A 17,753-nucleotide genomic window follows, 5' to 3' on the forward strand; every position below is an offset into this window, starting at 1 on the left:
TCCTACGTTAATTGTTTCTCTGGTGAAGGACCCAGCCTGGTCCCCATGTTTGTCCATTAAGCTTGCTCGCGTTTCTCACTACATAAAGTACACAAACTTATACACTCACCACTTTCAAATGTCACCAGCCACCACTAGTGCCTCTCCTCACATCAGTCTTGTGTTTCATGGATGAGTGTTGCCTCTCCCTTGTCCAGAACTCTACTGTAAGTGTAGGGTTTCTGACCTATTGTTGCATAAACTAAGACTCTGGCTTTGCAAGTTTTGCCTTCAAACCCACAAGTGTCACGAGTGAAGTTAGTTCAATGCATCTGCAATTGAATGTGAAGAAGCAGTTTGTTGTAGCCCCACACAACCTCATTCATTTACAAGTTGAAATGGGGGACCATGTATTTAGGTTACTAACAGTCCCTAAACAGGGATCAAGGGACGCAGTGGTAATTTGAAAAACCCAATTTTGTTCTTTACAATATCACACACACACACTGCACTAAGAATTTAACACTTTACGCTTAGAAGTGTTTATTTCAAAAGTCACACTGTTGTTTAGCACATCTTAAATAACCACAACAATATTATTAAATGAACACTAATGCATGTTGAGAACAATGAGAATAAAATGAACATTTCTACCATTGTTTAAATGTCATCTAGCAACCTAACACCCTAAAACCTACTACTGTGCACTATCCTAGGAGAGCATGGAGTAGTGTAACTTGTATCAATAGTTTCTTAAGGAGAATCAACACACTGCATATCTGTTTACAGTAAACCGCTGTAGTTGTCAACAGTCGGGAGCAAGTGTTTTCTCAAAAGGAAAACATGCATCGGCAGCAGTTTCTCTCCTCCCATACTTGGCTTGATATGCTGTGACATCATGACAGTCTCTGTCAAGATCTTCTGAAAGTATCTTGCACAATAATCTGGGGTTAAGGACCTCTCCTAATGTGATCAATTGGCAGGCCTTTATTACTTTATCTTATCTTACATAACCATTAGAATGTCTGACTTAACCTGTGTGCATAAATATGCTAGTCTTAGATGAATTCTTATGAACAAATAAGGTCAATTCAGCCTACAATGTTTATGTTGTTATTATTATCTGGCCTTGAGATACAGATAAAAAAAAGGCACTTATTCTAGACTGATGGTGTATTAGGTGACTTATCGAGGTCATTGTCTGCGCATCAGGTGTCTTATAGATGCCAATTTTCTGATTGACTTGACACTTTCACAGGTTCTTGGAAAGATAAGGACAGCCATCTGCATTATACGCAGACATGTCAAAGATTTGGCAAAAATAGAGAAGATTGAGTCTCTGTCCGCTCAAGATGAAATTGGATTGTAGAGACTATACATCACTATGAAACCCCTCCACTTTTTTGCTTTTGGATCTCCTGATCTTTGAAACTCTGCTGTGAATGCCACTTATGGATTCTTACCCTCCTGTAAGCTTCTGTTAAGAAGGTTTGGAGCTGTAACTAATTGTGCCTACCTTTTAAACATAAGGTTCACTTTTGCACAGCTGGGGGGGTAAGAGGCTCTGTGATTGGTATGCCCCAAAACAAGTGCACATGCATGTACAACTGTGTGCAGCCTAGAGAAAAAGAATGTTATCTGATTCAAGCTGACATCTGCGCACATGTAGCCCTGTGACAGATGGTACGCAGAATTCATTGGTTATAGTTTGCTTAGGCCTTATAATTGAATTGGGAATCCAAACAAAATGCTCCCTTTTCTTTTTGTCTGAAGTGAAAATCAGTAATGTTTTAATTGTCTTTACACATTGTGTAATGTTAGGATGGAATTTCTCCCTGCATGATTTAGGCACCTGGACACATAGCTTGCCCTCTTGGCTGTGACCTCCAATTTCTGCTTGTTCCAGACTGATCCAGTAATATTGCAGCTGCCCGGGTTTTCCCATTGGAGTTTTCCCTCTGGGATTTTCCCACTCACCGTTCTTACCACCAACAGAATCCACACACACCCCAGAACCTACTTATTGCAGGCTGCAGTGCATCGGCGCAGCGGGCGTGCTGCTGGCGCAGTGCTGGCGCGCCAAAGTCAAGCCTGTCTATGACTGTGCCCAGTGCCATGACCATTGGCCCTCCCACCCCCTGAAGATACACCATCGCCGAGCTCAACACACTCGACCCCAGATCGCGCAACCAACACTGTCACCGCTCCGTAACATGCTACACGGTAGGACCTTTCTCCTGCACCCACTGCCACTTCACCTGTCACTGCACACACACCAGCCCACTGACCAGCCCCACCCCAAATACACCACAGACACCAACTGAACAAAAACTCAATCTTCCATGCGCCCTTCTCAACAGACGCTCACTATGCAAGCATTACACTGAATTATGGGACCTCATCACCACCCTTGCACCCAACATCGTCTTCCTCACTGAGACCTGGCTCCACGCTACATCCACCCCAAACACTGCCTAAGTGATCCCCAACAGATATAAAGTCGCTTACCTAGACCACAGCAACACGCAGAGAGGAGGAACAGCCATCATCCACAAAGAGACCATACAGTGTACCACCACCACCGAAAACACCACCACCCATAAGGAGCATCACAACTTCAAGCTCCACACGGATGACAAGACAACCATCAGAGGGTCCCTCACATACCTACCCATAGGCCCGCACTTCAGCTTCTCCAACACCATCGCCGACTTCATTGCGCCCTTAGCCATAGACTCCAAGGACTATATCTTCCTCAGTGACCTAAATTTCTATATCAACAACCCCAACGACAAAAACACTTCGACAGTATGAGAAGCCTTGGATTGACTGAGATGGTCAATGACCCTAGATACACTACAGGACACACGCTGGACCGAATTTTCACCTCCAACAAACGCCTCAAATGCAGCCATGTCACAGAACTCACATGGACCGATCACTCCATCATCCACTTCAGCATCTCCAGCCCCCACACTGCCACCCCAAGATGACCAATGCCCCCCACCCGACGTGTAACAAAATCTCAGAGACCAGCTGGACGAACGTCCTCAACACCTCCAACCATGCTACCGCCATCAACCTTGAACAGGGAGTGAAAATCTTCAGCACCTGGATCACCAATTGTGCAGACAGCATCATCCCCATCAAGAGCAACATCAAGTGAAAAATCCTCCAAAAAGGCCAGCTGGTACACCCAAGAACTCAGAACAACGAAACAGGACAGTAAGCAGTTGAAGAGGAGATGGCATGCCAGCAATGATACCTATGACAGGGCAGCCTTCAAGACCTCCCCCAACCTCTACCAACACCTGCTGAGGGCAACAAAGAAGTTAGTCTTTGCTGCACGCATCCAAACCAGCCCCAACATCACCAAGGAACTTTTCAACATTGTTCCGGAATTCTGCAACTAAGCTGCCAGCGAAAACAATATCATACCCTCACAGGAGCTGTGCAACAACCTCGCCCACTTCTTCCACAATAAGATTGCAGCCATATACAAAAATGTTAAACCCCAAACCACACATAAGGACTTCCTCAACAGATACACCACCACGTGACCAACACAAACCACACTCTGACCACCTGAAACATCCTCTCTACGCAGGACACTACCATTCAATCCATCCACTCAGGAGTTCCTACAAACCCATGCCTGCACCACATCTTCAATCTCGGACACCAAAGGATCGGCCAAGAACTCACCACCCTACTCAACACCTCTATCACCACCGCAACATTTCCCGATGCATGGAAACACACCGAAGTCAGACCAGTACTTAAAAAACCATGTGCCCTCCCCAGTGAACTCAAAAACTACAGGCCAAACTCCCTGCTCCCATTCCCAGTGAAGGTACTGGAAAAGATTATCAACAAACACACCTGGAGCAGAACCAGCTACTCAACACCTCCCAATCCGGCTTCCACAGCAATCACAGCACCGAAACTGCTCTTATCGCAGCCCCCGAGATCAGAACACTCCTCAACCCAGGAGAAACAGTAGCTTTGATCCTTCTCGACCACGTGGCAGCCTTCAACAACATATTTCACCCTACGCTGATCGAAAGACTCCACCACATCTGCATCCAATGGGACACACTCAGATCAATCATGTCCTGCCTCAAGGGAAGAACCCAGAGGATCTACCTCCCACATTTCACCTCTGAACCCAATGAGATCACCTACGGTGTCCCCCAGGGCTCATCCCTCAGCCCCATGCTCTTCAACACACTTATGACGCCGCTGGCCAACATCATCTGATCCCACAGTCTTAACATACTTTTCTACGCAAACAATACCCAACTCATCCTCTGACTCACCGATGACCTCACCACCACCATAACCAACTTCTACACATGCATGACAAAATTTGCTGACTGGATGAAGAACAACTGCCTGCAGCTGAACACAGACAAGATGAAAGTACTGATTTTTGGCAACAGCAATAACGCATGGAACGACTCCTGGTGGCCATCAGACCTAGGACCAGCACCCACTTCCTCTGACCATGCCAGAAACTCGGACTCATAATTAACAACAAGCTCACCATGAAATCACAGATCAACGCCATCTCCTCCACCTGCTTCCTCACTCTGCATGTGCAACGGCTACCCCTCCCCAAAAGACACACTCTGACACAGGTCCTCATCACCAGCTAACTGGACTAAGTCAACTCTCTCTACGTAGGAATCGCCACATACCTCCACTAGAGATTTCAGACCATGAAGAGTGCCGCAGCCAGACTCATCCTTGCCCTCTCCCGATGAACCCACATCACACCCCTCCTCAGGCAACTCCACGGTCTTCCCGTACAGAAGAGATGCCAATTTGAGCTGCTGACCTACACACAAAAAGCTCTACACAACCAAGGACCTGCATACATTAACCACTGCCTGAACTTTCACCAAGGGTCGAGAAGACTACACTATGCCTCCCTTTAACTTGTCCATACTCCCTGCATCTACCGAAGCAAAAGTGGAGGACGCTCCTTCTCCCACATCTCAGCAAACACCTGGAATAGCCTCTCCATGCACCTCCTGACCATCACTTCACTTCCGGAATTCTGAATGGCCCTCAAGACCTGGCTGTTCAAAAAAGACTACAAGACCTGCAAGCACCTGAATCAGGTGTTTAGCCGCACTTTATAAATCCTGATTGATGATGTACAGGCATGCTCCCCTCCCTACTTTCCCGGCTGCAGGCATCTGGTATACCAGGATTTTATTTCTGGTCCTCACACTCACTAATCTAGTATGTGCAGAGTCCTAGGCCTGACCAAGCATGCCCTCATTGCTGACAGTGGACTACCATCTCTGTCAAAGGTTTAGCAATTAGAATGGAGGTGGCAGTGCACCATGCTTTGGGAATACCTTTTTATCTTAGTCACTGAGGTGGAGGTTTACTAGCCCACTCATGTAACATTACACTTCCGTGCAATTATGCAGTACAGTGCCTTGTGATAACAGCCAGAGTGCATGCTTTGCCTGTTGATGTCTGTAGCCTGCATTTTGTGTTATATATATTTTTTTGGGGGGGGATCTCTCGAATGCGCCTACATATTTTTGTGAATATCAATTAAACAGAGAGGCTCATCAACGACCATCTCAGCACACTCACCTCCAAAAAAACAAGAAGTAAAACAAGAAGGGGGACAAAAGGAAGGGGAGATTTCCCAACCCGTTGGAAAATGCAGAGCAAACAAGGAGGAAAATGGAAATAGAACAGATGGAACAAACAGTGTTGAACTTATCAAGCAGAATACTAACATCTGATGAGATTAAAGTGCTGCAATTAGGCTTGACTTTTCAGGTTCAGGTATCATAGCACACCCGAGGTGCACTCGTCACCTTGGGTGGGACCCGATGAGGAAGCATGCCACCAACTAGGTTAGTGGGTGAGGGTTTTCATAAAAAAACAATTGGTTTCCCACAACATAAACATTAGGCTTCAAGGTTGTGAGCCAGTTCTTCTTGATTATAATACAAAGAATGCTACATACCAATTTCCAGGGCAGGATATGAAAAAAGTGTCCAGCTTTTGTATGAACTTTTAGGATAATGGATAGACAAAGGTGTTTTAAAACAACAACATCACCAATTTATGCATTGTGAATACCCGGAATTACCAACTTTTTACTACTTACTTAAAGTGCATAAACATGGATTTTGGCCCTCCTGGACTTCCAATTGTATCTTCAAAAAATAGTCTCTTAGAAACTACTTCAATGTACATAGATTGCTTCCTTTCCCTGTTCGTGAAAAGCTTGAGTTCATATATTTAAGATACAAAATACTTTTTACGAATAATTGATGAGATATAATGCGAACAGGCCATGTTGCTTGTAACATTGGACATTACAAGTCTATATACATGCATTTCCCATTAAAAATGATTGGCGGCAGTACAAGTTTTCTGGATGAAAGAGCCCTGAAATATCAGGAACACAGTGTGATGCTGTTAGAATTAACATCATTCTGCTTAAATAATATTTTCTTTTCTTTGCAGGGCAGCTTTACCAACAGCAACAGGGGACTGCCATGGGCACGTGCTTCCCCCCCTGCTACGCAACTCTTTTCATGAGCTGGTAGGAGAAGCACGTGGCCTGGGCAGATGACAATGAACAGTGGGTGAATAACGTGGCCCTATGGACCCGTTATGTAGATAATTTATTAATTATCTGGATAGGCACACAGATTGAGGCTGATAGAATACTGCAGCCCTAAATTGCAATGATATAAATTTGCAATTTACTGAATGCATCAGTGACACCCAAGTGGTTGGGCTTATACATGTGAGTTTTACTACTCACATGTATAAGCTATAATAATAGGACATTTTTTAATTCTTAGTCCCCTTGGTATACGGTTGACTTCTAGATATTTATTTACAATCATAGAATCCCACCATTTGGCTGATTCTTTTTCTGGATACGCTCGAATTTTACGACTAACTCTTTTAAACTCTCAGATTTGTTGTTAGTATTTCTACTGCTAGATGTAGCTCCTGAAAATATTTTACTGTCTAGTGACTCTCTTTTGTTCAAATGTTTAGACAGCTTTACAGACTTAGAAAAGATCAACAGAGTGCTTTGCTCCTGCAAATATAAGTAAATAAAGTAAGGGTATCTGGAATATTCACAGCACTGTTCTCAGAGCACTGGTACCCAACAAGTGTAAGTAAAACGTAATATAAATACAATTACATGGTATGATAATACATTTCTTTTTACAATAGCTTCATCCACATGCTTGCTTTATTCTTCAAAGTATAATATCACAGCCAAACAGCCAACAAGTGTTTTAAGACTCTGTCCCATCTTCAGGGCTGCGTCTTCTGTGCACTTCTGTTTCTGAGTCAATCCCACTTGTTTGTATTTGCAAAATCCTATTCTTTGAGTTCCTTTAAAAAAGAGGATGATCTAATGTCATTAGATTCCTTCTGTTGGTCTGATGACAGCCAGATTCATAACCCACACAACTCTTAGTGCCTCTGTTGTGCATGCCGGTTGAAGGACTACACTGCTATGAGAAGCATCACCCTACACAGAGGCTGAGTCTGGAGAGCGGCCTGTAAGGACACTTGAAAGCAGAACCACCCTAAACTACATTCTATAGTTTCCAAGGAGATCCACATCTCCTGTATGAGCTTTACGTATGAGGGTTGTCCACCCCTACAAAATGTTGGTGACCTGGAGGATATGTGTATGATGGATCAGTACCGCTAGCCCTAGGTTCCTCCTCATCATCCGAACTTGCAGGTGCGTCTGAAAAGGTTTAGGTGTATTAAGGTATTGTAAGAGCTTGATTGAGCTTCCTGATTTCCTAGTATAGTAGTAGGTACTCCTATGATATGGGGAGTACTTCAATGTGTCTGTGTGGACCTGTTCTATTTTTCTGCCTCGACTGATCAAGTAAAACTCGTCTGTACTTTTTGTAGATTGTACAGTTCTGCTTTCCTATTCTCAATCACCTGCTGCGAATCTTCTCCTCTAGTTCATCAATCTGTATCTCCTAATGAGGTATCTATGCCTAGATCCATCCACTATCGTGAACAATTATTGAAAATGTAGCTAAAATTATTTTTTCATTTTTCATTGAGAACACAAATAGTGGGCTCGTTTTTCACTTGTAAGCCCAATGGAACGATATCCGCTTTCATCTATTCTGTTAACAATTTCCCATGTAGTTCTCGTCTTACGACTTTCTTCTTCAATTTTTCAAGAGTGTCTAAATCTGTTCTGGCAGTGTTCTGAAATTATATGGTCTTGGGCCCTGGCAATGATTGGCCTTCAATGATCGACCTTCAATGATCATTGCAATATATTCTTATGTGTAGGATAAGGCTATAAATCATAGAGCCATAACCATGTGTAAGGACATCTTTGTGGAAGTCTACTATTGACACATATCAATGGTCTAACAATAATAGCAGTTTTAATGTAAGATTGTGAGAAAAACATATATCTACAAAAGGCAATCTCTTTATTGTAGATAAGGTTTATTTCCGTAGGTTTGCACGAAAAATATATTTTCCAAGTCTTGTATTTTGTAGGCAAATACCTACTTAGTTTAACAAATCTTATTGTCTATTATCATTGTGGCATTGCTTGCTTAGTTTCTCCAAACCTGATTCTTTCTTATCTATCATCTTTTCAGCTAATTTTATTCTACAATTGATGTGAGATTTGCTTTATTTTCCTCAGCGTTTGCCCCACTTCTGGTCTGTGCCCTGTAGCCTTTGTTTTACTTTCTGTCAATGTTTTAAGTTTCTCATTTTGTTTCATGTATGTTCCAAACTTCTTGTACTGTAGACCCCTTAAGAGCCACTCTGGTATAACCTATCATGTTTAGGTCTTGCCTATAGACTGCATTAGTTGTCTGTTGTTAAAGACCTATTTCGAATATTGCAATACATAAAGTGGACTTTGGGCCACCCCTTACACATGATGTCATGGCTTTCTCATCTATCTCAGTTCCCTGCCCCTGATTCGATGGCTTTCCTGTCTATTTTTTGTGGTCGTCCCACCCAGGAGAATGTCATTCTCATTCTCTAGTGATAGAGTGGCATGTACCGCTCCACTGCTGACATCAGTCCTTACATTGTATTCATCTGCAGGATTATTTTCCCTCTCTCTCTGACTATCTCGCCCCCTTCTCTCTCTCTTTATTATTTTTTTTGTTAAAACACAACAAAGAACCATTTGCAAAGCCATTAGGTTTCACAAGCAAATATATTTGCCAATGTTAGTTTTGTTTCCTTATTTAACTCTTTGTTTAAATTCTCTTCTCCCACGTGGTACCTTCCCTGCATTTTAGCACTGAATACATTATCAAATAGGAAAATGTTCGCTGAATTTCTCAAACTTTAAGCCAGTATACCTAAATGTTCTAAGCTTCCTTGGCATCCATTAGTGCACTTCAGAAGTAAATCACCATAATTTGTCATATTTTTCAGTTTGATTGACGTGTGTTGGTGACTTTAGTAGGACATGACTTTGCCCAGCTTTATTGGCAGCACCTGTTAAGCAATTGTTTAATATCAAGCAGGTGACGTATTTTAAGAAGTAGAGGTGGGGTGAAAGTACAGTTGAGTGACATAAAAATGCAATCTTTGTTCCAGTTCCAATTCACAGACTGGGGGCGCATCTTACTAAATATAATAGGAATCTAATGTGTGCTTTGTTCCCAATTGCCACCATACTGCACTGGGCACAGCACCACACCTAACTACCAAACTTTTTAGATGCTATGACATTTGCTTTGAAAATATTTTGGAAAAAGACAGTTTCTTGCAATCCGTGTTTGAGAATGATATAGTTCGTCTCTTTTTCATTTTCTGAAAATGGGACACCGAGAGAGGGATACTCATGGACGTAGTTTAGGGGTCGCCAAGTTTCACAGCTGTGACCACGGGTCTACCTTTTGTGGACAATGGAACTGTCCTTGTGACCCCAACCACCATAGTGGCTAAAGGGCTAATTTGAGAAAGCATTCATGGCGACTTCAGCACAGGTCTTCCAAAAGAAGTGCACAATAGACCATTTTGATGTTCCACTTGTGTAGAAATGTTTAATATGTTGACCCACAATCCTAAAAGCAGTAACACAAACAAGAACTATCTCATTGTGCTACCAGGCCCTGTCTAAATTAACATTGGGAAAGACAAACTCCTGTGACAGAATTCTTTTTTGGAGCTGAGCTATGGGATCCGAGACAATGACAAGGTCTTTATCCAGATTGAACATTGTAAACCAGTTGTTTTTAACTTTGAAATTCAGTGGTTTTCCTGTTTACTTGAAGGGGACACAAATCTAATCCAAAATAAAATTAAAAGCCAAACATACCAAAGGCATATTATAACGTAAAGACGTACAAACGTACAATTTTAAACTGACTGACCAGGTTGTAGCTTTGTTACTTGCACATCAGAAAACTGCATGTTATCCAAATTCATTGTCATGTAAGCGCACATGTTGGATTATAGAACAACATTCTTTGGTACTTTTTTGCTATTTTGATAAACGTACACGCTCCCAAAGCATTTCCTCTGGTGTGATTGGTGCCGAATTCATGTGGCACCACTTTCTGTGATGTCACCAGGGTCAACCGTCATATGATGTGACATCCTGTGATGCAATCAGGGTCAAAGGGTATTTGATGTAACTTATGCTGCCCTTGTCTCCACAACCCAAACCAAGCCACTCTTGCTTTTAATAAATTGAGGTTTACATATGTGTGTTTTAAATATTTATTGGCAACCTTTAGGTCTGTAACCCTCTAGGGGAGGCATCCTTGAAATCAGCACAGTCTGCATGGAGAAAAGTTCCATTCTTTAAATGCTTCTTCTGTTTCACACTTCTAAAAGTCTTCTAGGTACAAGATAAACAATAAGACATTGGGCCTTATTTTGGAGTTTGGAGTACATGGTACTCTGTCAAACCGCTGTATTACAAGTACCATTGGCTATAATGCACTTGCAATGTGGCAACAGGACACCTGCCACTTTTGCGACAGAGCTTCCCATCCTCCAAACTCAAGATAGCACCCATTGTCTTTCCACGTCTCTTGTTTATTTATTTATGTATTCCTTGTTGTCTATACGGGAATATGATCCACAAGTGGATGTCAGAGCACTTTACAGTACAAAAGCATTCAATGTCCATAGTTATACATGGCTTAAGTGGGCTACCACATTTAAGTGAACATACTAAAAGTGGTACTCGGTTTGCATTAACGATTAATACAAATATTGAATATTGCATAGTTACAGTTCTTGAAACAATATTATCTTGCCTTACTTTTCTAAGAAAGTAGCAATATTCTGCCCTTCCAATCACATCTTACACCATTCATGCACAGCTTGGGCAAAGTTCAGGAGATCCCTATGCATATCCAGAGTGTCCAGCGTGTCTCAAAGAAACATCTCTCATCTAAACCACCCCTTATTTTTCCAGAATGCGAATCTAAAAGTCTCCTACCTACTTACCTTAATTTCCAACATTTAAGAAATATATTTTAGAAAGAAAATGAGAGCTGCAGTACACAAGGGGGATAGGTAGAGACAGATATTGGGTAAGGGAGTACTGAGCACATTGCTCCAGTCTGGTAAACATTATTCCTTTCTCCAGAACTTTACAAATGGTTTTAAGGATGCTGCAAATTTTACATAGTCCAGAGTGACCAATCAAATCTTTGCTTCGTAAGGTTTTCAACCTAATGCAAACATACCAACTTCGGCCGTTTCTGAGCAAACTGAGCTTACATACAAAAATCAGTAGTTGAGTTCTGAAAGTACAACAAATGTTGTCGTAAACTGAGGGAAAATCGGGCATGCTTAAGCGTAAGCAAAGCAGTTGGTTGAGGTCATGTTTTCTAGAGTGCTTGAAGGTAATCATGATTTCTCAAGCTTCAAATACTATGCTAACAGGATAAGATTAGCCAACGTGGTATAACCAGTTCCTATTAATTGCAACAGCAGAGTGTCCCCTCCCAACTCCATTCAGCACTCTACAAGAATGGAAACAATCTAATCACAGAAATCCTTCAATAATTCTTAGGGCGACATGGTGACACCATTGACAAATGCCCACACACCTCCAGCCTTCATGTCAATTTAATTTCAAGGTGCAAGAAAATGATGACTTTGGCTGAATATGAAGACTTGTGATTGATAATGTAATCTGCTTTTTGTTGTGCCTGCAATATCCGGAGATGCCAGACGTGTGACATCTTTATATTTCATTTTGTGGACATTGCATCATTTCTGCGTGTCCGAAAGCATGAAATCTTCCAACAGGTACTCGTGTCTTAAAAAAGCAGTGGTTTTCCTCAAAGAAAATGCTTAGGGTCCCTGAGATTCCTACACTAGGACCAAACTTGCTTGTCTGGTAACTACAAAATGCTCGGCTGTGTTGACTGCCTCAGGCCTGTTGTCAAGCTCTAGGTCCTAAGATTTAATGAGAATGGGTCCCTGACCTGTGTCTACTCTTGTGCTTTGAGATCAGACGCGTGTCCCTTCTGCTTTACAGGGGTGAGGGAGGGGGTGTGCACTGCCAATTGTGTGCAAATCTGAAAGCTGCAAAGAGTTGAATTATTGAAAGCCTGGTTAACTTCCGGAGGATCTGTTTAAGCCCCAAACACATACTTTCCTTCTGCATTATGCGTCTTTACAAGTTCTGAATTGAGCTATGATTGCTTAGGGGTGATTCACAACCTCAGAATGACATCGCTCCAGCCACCAGGAGAAAGGGTTAACAGACAGCAGCGTTCTCTGCTTATCAACAGGGATGGCAGTGTACTTCCCACGTGTTTTGTGTGATGTTACAGGTACCACAAACACTGTGTACGCTCTGTGGCCTGATCCAACTGATATCACTTAAGGAAACCACTGGCTTTAAACTTTATAGTTTCTCGCTGATTTAACTTTCAGAACAGTAAGGGATTCCACTGCTTTACATATTGGGATTCACTCTGTAGGAATAAATATAACACTCCCAATAGGTCCTACTGATTTAATGTATTTGTAAATAAATCAGCTATTTTCAGCAATTGTGCTTTTCTCACTCATAGCTTCAGCATCACAAGGCCAATAAGTGATAATCGATTTACGGTGATTGTTTGTGTCCTTCTGTTAAGCTACTGTACCTCAGGGTGCCTTCGTCTTCACCTTGAACAGTTTTAGATATTTAATGTAATTATTCAATACTCTTTAAATTGCAGTGTATTACTATTATGCATTTATTAAATGGGCGATATAAAATCAGTGGTTCAGCTATTGATGGGAGCATCAGTCAGTGAATACCTCTCCTTTCCATTTGCGGATGTAGTTAGAACTGCTAGGTGTGATTTCAGCGGAGAAAAGCCTTTCTGTAACAGTAGCATCTGAATATACAGGTGTTAAATATAGTTTGTAAGGCAACGTATATGAATACCTAATAGGGAGCTTACTAACTAAAATAATCTCTTTCATGTCCTAAATTAGAAACTGAAATTTACTTTGCAAAAACTGCATAAACTGATTTAGAAGTCTATGCTGGAAGCATACCCAAATCAGACACATCTTATTAATCAACAAAGGTACCAAGCAAAACATAATCACATTCAAATATTGTGTTGATAGAAATAGAACCCCTGTGTAAGGGTCAATAAAGAAAAAAATCTTTGTGAACCATTCAGTGATTTTGTAAATTAAAGCTATGACTAAACTAGATAACAAAATAACAAGTACCATTCACCTTTAGCCAGGAAATTTAGTGATGTGTGTATACTGTTTCCGCCTTGCTCATACGCATAGCACCAGGTTTCCATTTCTGGCTTTCTTTGGACGAACTTATGTGAGCTTTGAACTCCGGAAGTTGTAGTCTTGGTTTCCTTCCTTTGAACCCGTTTGACCAGAAGACAATGATTTGTAAAAGATAGATGATGACTGAAAAACACTGCTCCCAATTATCTCAGTTGTGGCACAAAAATCTCTAACATGGGCAAGCAGTCTGGAAGCAGCCCCAGCTCCCCAAATGCAATTACAAGAGAATCACACGATAAAGCAGTGGTGAGTGTACCTACAGAAGAACCCTATCTGCAGTGGCCGGTGACTGTAATTGTCCCTTAATGAAAGAGAGTGGAAATCCCAGTTCTTAAGCAATATAACTGCACAGCAGCTGTGATTTCTGGTATGGAGCTTTCTAGCTTCTTTGTGGAGTAGTCAGAAGATTTATAAAGCTCCATGCTCTGGGGTTGAAATAGCAGCTGCACAATTATAAAACATGCAGAATTAAAAACGGTAGATGGAGGCAAGACCTACGCCTTTCTATTATAAGTGCCTGCCAAGGACTGATAAAACACGACAACTGTGCAATAGTGTCAGAGCCACTGAAAACAGAGTTACTGTAGCGAAACACAAAAGAACAGGTACCATGTGACACTTGGGGCCTCATTACGATGTGCAGAATCGGGACCGACTGACCTCCGGTCGGCAGTCCCGACCGCAGTATTAGGATGGAACCGCACATGGTGCAGTCGCACACTCCCATTTCTCTATGGGAGCTTGTGCTACAGTCGGAAACCGGCCGCAGCACAAGCTTCCATAGAGAAATGGGAGTTTTGATAATCCCTGCACTGCATGGCAGGCACCAGACATTGCAGGGATTGACAGAAGGACACCATATGTGCCCCCCTCGGGCCCCCAACCGGAGGCCACTGTTGCAAGGGGACCCTGCTAGGGGCCCCTAAAGTCGCTTTCTGACAGGCTTTTCATGTTGGAAAGCCTGACATGAAAACCTGTGGGAAACCGACATCATAATCCCGATGGCGGAATCGCCGTCCTTAAGAGATTATGTGCTGGTTCCGACTGGCCGATGGGCTCCTTGAGCCTGTCGGCAGCCAGTCAGATTGACCGGCCGGTTTCAGTTCCGACCGCCGTCATTGTAATATGGTGGTCGAAAGTGAAATTGAAGATGTCCGTCGGAAAGCATCCGACCAACATCAAAATGAGAGCATTTGTGTCCAAGTCTATTACAATAGCCAGTTCAGAAGTACTGGTTCTAGGGCTCAAGGTTCAGTTTGCCAATGGTTCTACCTGTTTGCATGTGAACAACTCCCAAACAGTAATTCTTTCTCTCAATTGATTCCATGAAATGATGAAATATCTAGTCAATACATTGCCTGCTGTTTAGAGGTCTTTGCTCTAAAAAAGGATAACTTCCTCTTCACAAAGTGGATAAACACCTTGGTCCATACTATGTTCTCTACTGATGACTTGAACATCATGCATTTGACCAGATAGCTCAAATTAGTTGGCCTCCTCAAACAGACACAGATGTCAAGCAACAGCTAGTCAGGAACACATGCTAAAATGTATACGTTTGATGGAAAGGCAATGATGTGGTTCAAAAGTATTTATATCTATTATTCTTGCAGTTTTCTGCACTAATAGGTCTTCCATGCATCGTAGCAGTTGCTCCTACCTTATAACCAGCATTCTGAATTTATAGGCACCCTATCTTTAAGAAGACTTTGTCTGTCTTATCAATTAGCTAGGTAATTGGCCGACCAAAATGGGAACACGTTGAGTTTACACTCAGCTTTACTCTTTTCTCCATGTTTCCAATTTCTTATGTTGCTATACTGCAATTCGTGTACGGTTACTGGCAGTCACCCCACCCCCCACTTAGCCCTATAATGCTTGAAGCATCCAATATTATACTCTGTTTCATGACTCCAACTACCTGCACTGTGACACTGCAGAACTTTGTGACTAGCATTCATAGTCACTTTGTTCAGATCTGCTGCTGTCTGATTCTCCCTCCCTTAGGAGCCCTGCAGATCCACTCTGATTCTGAATAATTTGCCCCCTACACTTGATATCTCTAGGGTAACAGGTCCCATCTTTCCGACTATTTTCAGAGCTCACACATTTTTCTCAGATCTTCTTCAATTATTGGCTTTTACCATTCCATTTGAAAGCTTCTTGCATGAAACACACAACCATAAGTCATGCCAATAATGCTTCCACCTCTGATATGGAACTAATAATTACTTTTTGGATGCCCTGTTGCAGATTTCACCTGTAACATAATAAAGGAAAACTAAGTTAAAATATACCTCTTCATGTATCTTTGACTCTTGAGTCACTAAGACTATTCTAGTAGATATAGCCGCTTGCAATTTCACCTGGGTAACATACAGCAGAGGACTGACTTGCTGGAACACTAAGGTATTTCCAGAGAGGCTCGGGACTTTGGGGATATTATTGCATTGCTCATGAGCAGTTTTGAAAGCAGCCATCAGAGAGTAGTGCTCCTATCAACCATGTGCCTACATTGACATATTTACATATGCAAAGACTTGAATGCATAGGCAAAATGTGCTCTCACAGAGTGCAAGTTGCAGAACTTCAACCATACATAATGGCCACACCCATCATCTCACCATCCCTATTTCCCCATAATGAGTGTGAGTCATACTCAAAGTCATGAGTCCTTCTACCAAGACATAGCTATTTAATCAAAATTCCATCAGGGAAAGAAATGGCAGTTGCATAAAAATTAGAAATGAGAAGCAAGGAAACGAGGATTGTAAAACACAGATTGTACAGCAAGTGACTCTTTAAATATATACATGAAATACAATTAGCCATTATTCCTCAGTTCAGTTCAGTGATAAACAGTTCCCAATAGTTTATCACCAACTCTAGTGGTGCGCCCTCCATCAATAGTTGCATTGCAGCCAGCAAAGTCTTTCTATTTACATCCTCCACAGGAGAGAGTTCCTGGTACCAACAATTCACATTCCCCATCAAGGGTTTATGGGCAAATAATGCAATCCACATTCATTTATCCAAGCTTCACTTCTGTTTAGGTGAAAGATGGAAAATACATACAGTTTAATACAAGACACAACACCAGGGCACCTCATAATGCACCATCCCTGCCAGGCTTCCTGTGGCCTGAGCAGCCTTCAGACAAAGCCCCCATTAATGATAAACTCCTGGCAACTCAGAGTAGGACTAAAGGTCTAGGACCACCACCCATCAGCCCTGTGCCTGCAGAGCAATTACCTTACCCCATCAAGGGGACAAATCAACAAATTAGCCCATTTCTCGGGTAGCCCTGTTATCTTCTGATCAAATTCACACCACAGGGCGTAGAGGTCACTCTCCCACTCCCCTTCCATACCTGCATTTCCTTAGATATAGCTCCAGTGATTGTTTGCATGAACACCTCATGGCCCCTAAGAGATATGTGTACTCCCTCTCTATGGAACAGCTCCACACTCCTAAGCTGGAATAAGTTAAGCCTGATGGTACCCATCGATTACCCTGCTAGTATTTTTTGTACTCAATAGCTTAACTTCTTGACTGATCCATTCACAGCTCTGGGGCATGGACCATATATAAAGAACAAAGGGAGAGCTAGGGACAACAAGGAGGGGTTGTGTCCGTATCCCCTGGAGTTAGATAAGTTTATTCAAAAGAGGACACGCCCAGTGTGGTATGGTACGGTCAAATGAAGCAAATGTTTGGGAACCCACCAAGTGGGTTAGAAGACCCCTCACACACCAACCTGGTTGGTGTCATGCTTCATCATCGGGGCCCCAACCGGGTGGCCGAGTGCCTCCCGGTTGTGCTGCGACGCCTGACTACAGCGGAGCTGGTGTGGTGCAGAAGTGTGATGTGGTGAAAGTTAAAAAATACCGCTGAGGATCCTTACCATAGAAAAATTTATTTTGGCGGCTCAGGGTATTGGTTAAAAGGCTATGTGGTGCAACTAAATGAAGAAG

This window comes from Triturus cristatus, chromosome 3_2 (assembly GCF_964204655.1).
Source record: "Triturus cristatus chromosome 3_2, aTriCri1.1, whole genome shotgun sequence".
In the NCBI taxonomy this organism is placed as follows: domain Eukaryota; kingdom Metazoa; phylum Chordata; class Amphibia; order Caudata; family Salamandridae; genus Triturus; species Triturus cristatus.